General features: G+C 29.2%; 1 protein-coding gene across 8 annotated transcripts in view; it reads left to right on the top strand.

The window, feature by feature from the left end:
- Nucleotides 1-7,685: 7,685 nt before the first annotated feature.
- LOC129960953 (rho GTPase-activating protein 190-like) overlaps nucleotides 7,686-9,181 on the top strand; it is an 87,577-nt gene continuing 86,081 nt past the window's right edge. For 3 of the 8 annotated variants that reach the window (XM_056074718.1, XM_056074717.1, XM_056074720.1), the window contains exon 1: nucleotides 7,687-8,010. The gene's annotated coding sequence lies outside the window, so the exon portion shown is untranslated. Of the gene's footprint in view, nucleotides 8,011-9,181 lie in introns of all 8 variants that reach the window. The other 5 variants (XM_056074725.1, XM_056074721.1, XM_056074724.1 and 2 more) reach the window with 2 other exon arrangements.

Genomic DNA, 9,181 nt, shown 5'->3' with positions numbered 1-9,181 from the left:
GAAGAACCTTATTGAATTAATACAAACAAAATCAGTTGAGTACAAATATATTTTTTTACCATGTAAAATTAAAAATTTTATTGTTTTTACAACAAATAACAGCTATTTCAATAGTTTATTTTTAAAGAATTGAAACTTATCTTTCTGATTTATTATTTCAAAATAACACTCTATGTTATTGCTAACCGCCTTTCGTCAGGAATAACGGTTATGTTTCATTTCAATTAAATATTTTGTGCATAACTTGATGTTTATGACTACCACCAAAATATATTTAAGCATCAAACTGTGATAGATGTTAAAGACATGCTCTTTCAGTAGCTTTGCATTAGTTTAGTTTATTGTGTATACGAACTATCCTAATGGAAAGTGTCTCTCGACGTCACAATACTATTAAAAACTTAATTGTCAGTGTAATCAGTTTTCAAATAGCGCTTTATCTTTCGCGATGCAAGAGGGGTCAATCTTCAATATGATTTGCTATGATAAGATATACTGTGGAAAAAAAATTATGGAATTAGTCTAAATGTAAACTTTTTAAAATGTAGGGCATTAAGAAAGTTATTACTTTTCCTATATCATTAACAGTTTTTGGGTTCGATTTAGTTTAAGGATATTAAAATTGCAAAATTATGAAAAAAGTGAAATACAATTTATTGTAATACGCAGGTTGCTCATTGCACCTTTTTATAATTTATTTCTCATATAATTTTATAATACTGTAGAATATTTCAGGCAATATTGGATAATATTGTGAGTTTCGAAGAATATCGAATGTCTTACCAATAATATTCTTCAATGTTTAATAATATTTGATATTATTCTAAAAGGATCTAATTTTTTTTAAAGTGTTAAAATTTTGGGGAGAAGATATTAATTTTAGCATATAATAATTAATTTTATTTCAGATTTTATGTCAAAAATTCATTGGAGCAATCTTTCATTAAGAAGCCTAATATTGTATAATATTAAGTAAATATGTTGCAAATTCCATATTTCACAACGTTGAAAAATGTTGTAAATATGTTGCAAATTCCATATTTAACAACGTTGAGCAATACTGCGAAAACTATATTGTAAACTCTTTTAACAACGTTGATCAGTTGTTGAGATTTCATTATTGTAAATTCTGTATTCAACAATAGAAAGCATTCAATTCTGTTTTTATCCTCTTTTCCTGACTCCTGTTTCGATTCTTTCTCTCGATATTAAAAAAAGCTTCAGGTTTTAATAAGATGTCCCAGATTCTACTCTGCTAATTTGTTTAAATTAAAATTATTAATTAAAAATTATTAATTTTTAAAAGATAGCAAAATCTACTATAAAAGCTTTGCTTTCGGAAAATTCTCGCTTCCATCTTTGACTATATATAAATATAGCAAATTTATTCTGTTTATGTAAACTATCAAGTGTTATTATGAACAAACTATGTTTCAAAAGTAACTCTATTTTACCTTTTTCTTGATGTTGAAATTTTAATGTTCTTAAAATTAATCAAACCCAAAAAATGGTAAATGGTTTAGGGAAAGCAATGATTTTCTTTATGTTCCATTAAAAAAGATTAATTATGAGTTTAATTTCCATTATTTGTTCCAGATCTAAGTTACGAGCAAAACTCCCTCTCTTTAATTTCAAATTACCTTCTTAACTCGAAATTGTAAAAACTTTAATAAAATGAGCATTCAAAACTAGATGTGAAAATCCATACTACTACGTATAAAATTGAATTTCCTAATAGGCACTACGTTTCCACAATCAACCTTTAGCATTCAAGATTTCTCTAGTCCATTGGATAAGACTTAATGTTTTGAATAGCCTCTGGCTTTAATTACTGTTTCGTGCTCCATCGCATTAAATTTTCATTGCCAAAAAATGTATCTTCTGCCAATTTTTTAAAATAACTTCATTGAGATTATTTTTATCTTTGATGTTTAGTTCTATTTGCCATTTCAGACTGTCCAACTGACAGCTAATGGGGTAATATCTGGTGACTGGGTACAGTTTTGAATTATTCTCATACATTATAGAGCAACCATCCCTATAAAATTCGAGCAGTATACTGAGAATCATTATTTTTCTAGTAGATGTATGATCTTTCAAGTTCTAATATGAAGACGCTTTAGAAAACAATAACTTTCAAAATATTCATGTGGCTATATCTATTCATTGTTCCCTCTATTCTACTAACCAATCCACTTCCATTCTACTAACTTTAATTCTCTTTCATTTATACAATTCCAAATCATAATCGAACCAACCCTGCTTGACAGTTCCTGTAGTGTTAATTGGTTTGACTCTTTTTGCTTTTGTTTTGCATTAGCTTTTGTTTAATTTTCTCAAAATTTTTTGATATTCATCTAATCAGTAAAGGTTCATTCAAAATCCTTCTGTCAAGAAGACCATATATTTCATCAAAAAAAAAAAAAAAATCATAGAATTCTGAACTTTTTTTTTTTCGCAATGTCGTCTTTTCTACAGATTAACTTTCTTTACGAAGGATTTTCTTCTCATAATTATAATCATGATATCTTATTTTATGAACACACATGACAAAATTGTATGATTTTTCCCAGTTTTTTTGAAATATAGATTTCTGTTAATTTTGTGTGTGCAATTATCCGACCTTTTCAATACTTGAAGATGGACCGTCGCTCTGTTCTTTCTTTTCTTTTCTTTTTTTAATTTTTTCACTTAACTTGAAACTTTTCAACAAATGTTTGCACTGTTGAAGGACTTCTTCCAAATATTTTAACAATATTTTGTAGAGATTTGTTCTCCGTATGGAGTTTTGCATTTAAATCCTGCCTGTTTGGGGAGGTTCATTTTCATTAGATACTTTTGGGTAATAAATGAAAATCTAATTCCCAACTTGTGAAAATTAGCATAGAATTTTCAAAATTTTCTTAAAAATTCAAGGAAACACAAAAATTAGCGTGTTTACTTTTTAGGAACTCATAACGATGTGAACTTGCAGAATGCATACATGCTTTTGTGATACGAATTTTACTAATAAAAAAGTAAATAAGCTAAAAAATTTTAAAAAGTAATACGGACTGCAATAATTGCTATTTTTGCAATACTTTAAATCAAAACAATAAATAACATCCTTCGGAGCAATTTTTGTGTTGTATTATTTTTAAAATGTAGAATTTATGACTTGATATATATAATGAATATTTACTTTTGTGTCTGAGTATACGTATATTTGAGTAGAAATTAAAACCGAAACTCGAAATAAACTTTTGCTTAAAATTTATACGTATCTCAAAAATATTTTTGCATCACAAAAGAAAAGAAGTGTAGCATCAGAAAAATAAAAGGAAAAAAAAAACTCTCTTAAATTAATAATTTTGAATATTTATTGAAAAATTTCAAAAGAATAATTTAGCCCATATTAACTTCATTCTAAAATGACCTCTTATTTCTTGATCCAATTCCTACTTTTTTTATTTAATTAATTCTACATGCGCTTTATAAAACTGCAATTCCCAGCATTTTCCACGTTTCGAGTGAAGAGATAAAAATCCTTAACACATAACACACTCTAAATTTCCCTTTCCTAAGGCTACACGTGTCAAAGAAATCCCTTGTAAAATCTCAAGTAAAACCAGTGAAGGGAAAAATGTTGATCTCTTTTGCTCTTCTATCGAGATGTAAACGGACATCAGCTTAGCATCGCTATTTCCTTGTTCATAGTGTGCCTCCCATGGTGAAATAAATCGAAATTTAAAATTTCAAAAGTTTTTTCTTCTCGACCTTGCAGCTACTCAAATATGTTTACATATTATGCACACACACACACACACACACACACACACACACACACACACACACACACACATATAATGATATTTTAAAATCTAATTTAAACTTAATTAATTTCCTAATTTTTAGCTTAATTTAGCCCATATTAACTTCATTCTAAAATGTTCTCTTATTTTCTGATCCAATTCCACCTTTTTTATTTAATTAATGTAACAGAAGCTCTGTAAAATTGATGAGATAGGCAAGTTCTTACACTAAGAGTGAAGGGATAAAAAAATGTCAAGCTTAGTGCATTCTTTTAAAAGATCCCTATAATTCCCTATACCCGGGTCGACACGTGTAGAGAAATCCCTATCTGGGAAAAATAATTTTCCCCCTTTTTCGCTCTTGTGTCGTTCTGTGTTGATGTGCTCGTCGCTTCTGCTTGAATACGTAAATCATACCTCCCGGAGTGGAATGAAACGAAGTTTTAAAATTTGAAAGTGTCTTCGGTCACGACTCTGCTGAAAAAATTATGTTTGCTCACACACACACCAATAAGTAATTGGACACCTGTGATAAAAAAGATAAACACAATTTATTCATATTCAATAGTTGGTAGAATCTCCGCTTGAGGCACCCACAGTCTTAACCTTCCGGGACATGCTTTCCACCGATGTTTGGATGATGCATAGTGGTGTTTTCTTCCACTCGGCTTGGAGAAGATATGTAAACGCTTTCACCGACTTTGGAACGGTTGCTGCTCCCTTTAATTCGGCGATCCAACTCGTCCCAGAAGTTTTCTATAAGATTCAAGTCTGGACTCTGGTCAAGGCAGTCTAGTAGGTTCCCACAATTGTCATCATACAAATCCATGGTGGACCTCGCAACATGACAAGTGTCATTGTTATCCTGGAAATAACAATGATCCAATCAGTAAAAATTGCCACTGCGTAGGAAGCACATTGTGATCTAGAATAGTGAAGAAGGAGTCAGTATTGAGTTTACTATGAATAGGGATCAAGGGTCCAGTATATACCATGAGAAACATCACCAGATCATAATTCCACCTCTTCCAAACTTTACTGTTAGGACAATGTATTTTGGCAACAGGCGTTTTCCCTGCATACACCAAATCCAGACTCTGCCATTCGACTGGTATTGATTGAACCTCGAATTATCATCCAGAGAACCTGTTTCCTATCAACTACGGTCCAATTTCGACGTACATTGCACCACCTCAGCCGAGCAGCGTGGTTGGCTTATGGGTGGCAGAACTATCATGTAAACCAAGCAAATGTGCTTCCTTGTTGATGGTATTTATCGAAACAACAGTCCCGGATGCTTGTTGGAACTAGTAAAGTATGTGGAACGTCGGTTTAGTGAGGTGTTTTGGAGTTTCTTTGGGCTGAACTTGCCGGTCTCTCTCTCTTAGTTTCGTGGGCATGCCAGGTCAAAACACATTCTGATAATCACCACTTACCTTCCACTTACTAATCACAAACGCCACTATCAAATTTTGAATGTTTAACTCACTAGATATGTCCCTTAAGGACCGGCCTTTTCTATGATATTCGACAATTACGCCGATCTTGAAGTCAGACAGCTCTGAATTTCGAGGCATCTTGCATACGACTAATGCCAGTGCTGCTTCCTACACGATACAGAAGTTCAGAAGACGTGACGTATATCAGGACCGCAGATATCCTCATTTACATGGGTGGTCACATTATATATATATATATATATATATATATATATATATATATATATATATATATATATATATATATATATATATAATCACTGAAAAAATGGAGCTTACGGGTTCCCAAAGAAAAGTATAAGAAGTATTTTTAAAATTCAATAGATAATCAGTATTGGATGTACTTACTTTGAGACCCTTGGTAGTGTACATTGCATGCATCCTCTTTCAATAATGTGGAAAATTTAGTTTCACATATCAACACATTTTTAAAATGTTAATAGTTTATTTTAGATTATTTTTTTATTTTATTAACTTTGTGAAAATATCTCTATCTATTATACTTCAGATTGTTCATCCACGCTTGCCCGCAATACTAATGAAGCAATTATAATTTGTGGTTTATAAATATTCTAATAACAAAGTGAATGTAATGAATCAGATAGTAATTCGATCAATTACACTTTATAAAATATTAATATCATTCTAATATTTTATAATCTATTGAATTGCATATTTTACAAATTTGGCAACTATGACTATAAATAAAACTATGAATCTATTTCCGGTCTTCTTTCAGCCTAGAGCCCTAGATAACTGCTCATTCAGAAATCAACACTTTAGATAATGTGTTAAATAAAATGTGCAATGGTATGTTCGTTTGATAATTCTTTTTTTCTTTCTCTAGAAAAATATGTTGTTCACATTTCTTATGCCGAATGAAATTTTCAGAACCAGAAGTCGTTACTGTCCAGCATTTTTTTTATCAGTAACCCAAAAACACATAGAAAAAATTGCTTATAAATAAGCTGTCAATCATCTCTGAAGAATAGACAGAATTATTATTACTTTTCTTTCGCAGATACAAGTTTTGCCTATTTTACAATTTACCAAGAAATAAAATTGAAGACTATGTGAAGATTATGAATGTAACAAATTCAGTAGAAATACCTAATAAAATTGTTATTTTATAGATAAACTTGTTCATATAATGAATTATGTTCTTTAAATTCAATTTTTGTTTACATTCCTTCAAACGTTTCCCTTGAATGGTTTTTAATCTCTTTTGTTTAAAGTGAGACCAGAATTTTTTTACGAAATAGAAAAATTATTAAAAATAAAACCTGAGTCATTATGAAGTTCACCTCTTTCCATTAATTTTTTAATTTCAAAAATGTAAGTTTTGAATCATAAGGAAACACAGCAGTATTTTTTAATCGAAAATCTTGAACTTTGTAATTTTTTAAATTGAATACTAAGCTTTATAAAAGTGAATTTAAAATATTTATTATAACAAATCTTCAATGAGGGAATATAGATGATTGATGCTTTTTTATATGATAATAAAATAGACCATATTGATGAAGACTTCATTTTGAAATATGAAGATTGCAAGTTCACATCTTCATACAACGCACTCTTATTTAAGATTAAAAGGAATAAAATCAAGCCAAATTTTCAAAGTTCTTGCCATTAGTATGATACCTAGTAAGCGAGATGACGAATAGTCTTTACCGTTTGACTTCAGTTTCAAATTATGTAGTTGCGTTAAATTTTAACTTGAATGATTAAATAATGAAATATATAACAGAAAGGCTCTTATTTTCTCAATGCTAAATGGTTAAGGTTAATGAATTTCACGTACTTGAGTGTTTGCAGAAAGATCATTTGATGTTGATTGGTATGAAGTGTTTTGCGCCTTAGAGTTAGAGAGCATAACTTCAAGACAAGAAGTTACCCTAATAAATCTAATTACTGTTTTTTACCCGATTTTTAATTTCATGATACAAATAAATTTTAATTAAATGATTAAATTTCTAAAATATTTGTTTCTCCTGAAAAGAATGTCGTTTAACCTCTCAAATGAAAAGCTTGATTTGTACAAATTTTATTAATTACAACTAAATTAGAATAAATCAACAAGACAAAGACTGAGGAATGTAAATTAAGGTCTAGAATACAAGAAAGATGCAAAGACCTTTTCGTCCAGTGTGCAAAATCATGGTATTCTATAATCACTTTGCCGTCTTGGTCATCTTTTTATCCTATGCAACTGACTTTTGTCAATTTTGAAAATTTATACGTGTAGAACTTTGTCTAGTTATAAAAATATTTTGAGATATTAAAGAAAAAAAATATTAATTTTATCTTTATTCTAGAAATCTGCTGCAAAAATATGCATCATATACAATTTCAGTACGGTATTCATGATCACCAATTCACGCACTTGTCGAAATGTGTAGGTGTACACAAGAGTATTCAAAATGGTGGATCATTGAGTGTGTGTGTTAGGTGGTAGTAATTGAGAAATCTTTTACAGTGCATGACATACATCTTTATGTTTAACGATGTAAAGAAAAATCACTCCATGTGTCCTGAAATATAAAGCAAGTTTTGTCTAATGATAAAAATGGAATCGACGTTTGTGATCAGGATTTTTGGTATCTATTTATGATTCCAGAGCATTTTTAAATATATGCTGTTTCTAGGCGATGATGTGTATACTTAACATTAATAACCCAATATCTTAAAATTCTCAAAATAGATACTGCTCCAACAAGGTATGTATCATAATAATCCGAAACTGTAGAAACATGTTACTGTGTATTGAATCAATCAATACAAATAGTATCGCTTTATGAGTGAATCGCGTCTGCCGTATATTTACAGATACTATTCTTATATGTGAATATTCTATTATTAATCTTATTGTGTGTATTTATTATAATTGCTTTTTACTAATATTGCATTTTCAGATTTTCTGTGAAAGGATTTTGAAAAAAGTGATATGAATTTACTGATTGTAATTCGATTACATATCTGATATGTTGACATCCATGTTACTATTTCTGAAGGAATGAATACTTCGTTGCTAATTTAAGCCTGAATTTGAATAACTGCTTATTTTTAAGTAGAATTATTTTTCTATCTTAATGATTTAATCTGGGCGTGTTCTTTATTGCTTAGACATCTGAAAGTTGTACGAATTCCGCAAGGGTTTCGAATTCTAGTTTGTCTTGCGTCAGTTGCGTATATCAGTATAAATCGTAATGAATGATTTTTATTTATGTTCTGATATTGTATAAATAATAAGATATGTAGGTTAAAAATATTTTCTTGCCATTTTTTTATTACCTTGTTGAATAATTTATATTGTTTCATTTGACAAATTTTCTCAAATGATTAAAAGAAAAGTTCAAAATATCTTCCTTTGTCAGAATTTTTCTTAAATTCTTTTACGTTTTTTATCTTTGGTTATGTGAGTAAGTTTTAGATGATCATTTAATTATTTTCATTTTTGATATTTTTTTCTGTGTAAATTTTTTAAATTAAAAACAAGATAAGTAGAAAATTTTAGATTACTCCATTGTTTGGTGATTAAATTAGTTGAATTAATTAAATTGAAAAGATATTTTCATCAAAATAGAATATTTTCTTTAATAAAAAAAATTATAACTTATTTTGAATTGTGGAAATTGTCAAACCTGTATTATTAGTGATTCATTACCCAAATTGGAAAAACATGACTGATGTTTGATATCTTGCCTGTTATAAAAATATTTTTATTTTCCATGCTTTATATTTTATTTTGGTTGTCTATAAAATATATAGACACTAGTGGATTCTTACAAAATTATTCATTATCCAGTATAAAGCTGCATCTTAATTTGCTTTGAAATTTATTTTTTTATCTATCTCAGTTTAATTACTTTTCAACCTAAACATGTTAAA

Source organism: Argiope bruennichi, chromosome X2 (genome assembly GCF_947563725.1).
Source record: "Argiope bruennichi chromosome X2, qqArgBrue1.1, whole genome shotgun sequence".
Lineage (NCBI taxonomy): Eukaryota > Metazoa > Arthropoda > Arachnida > Araneae > Araneidae > Argiope > Argiope bruennichi.
The sequence above is the reverse complement of the archived record's forward strand: the minus strand, read 5'-3'. Positions and strand labels throughout refer to the sequence as shown.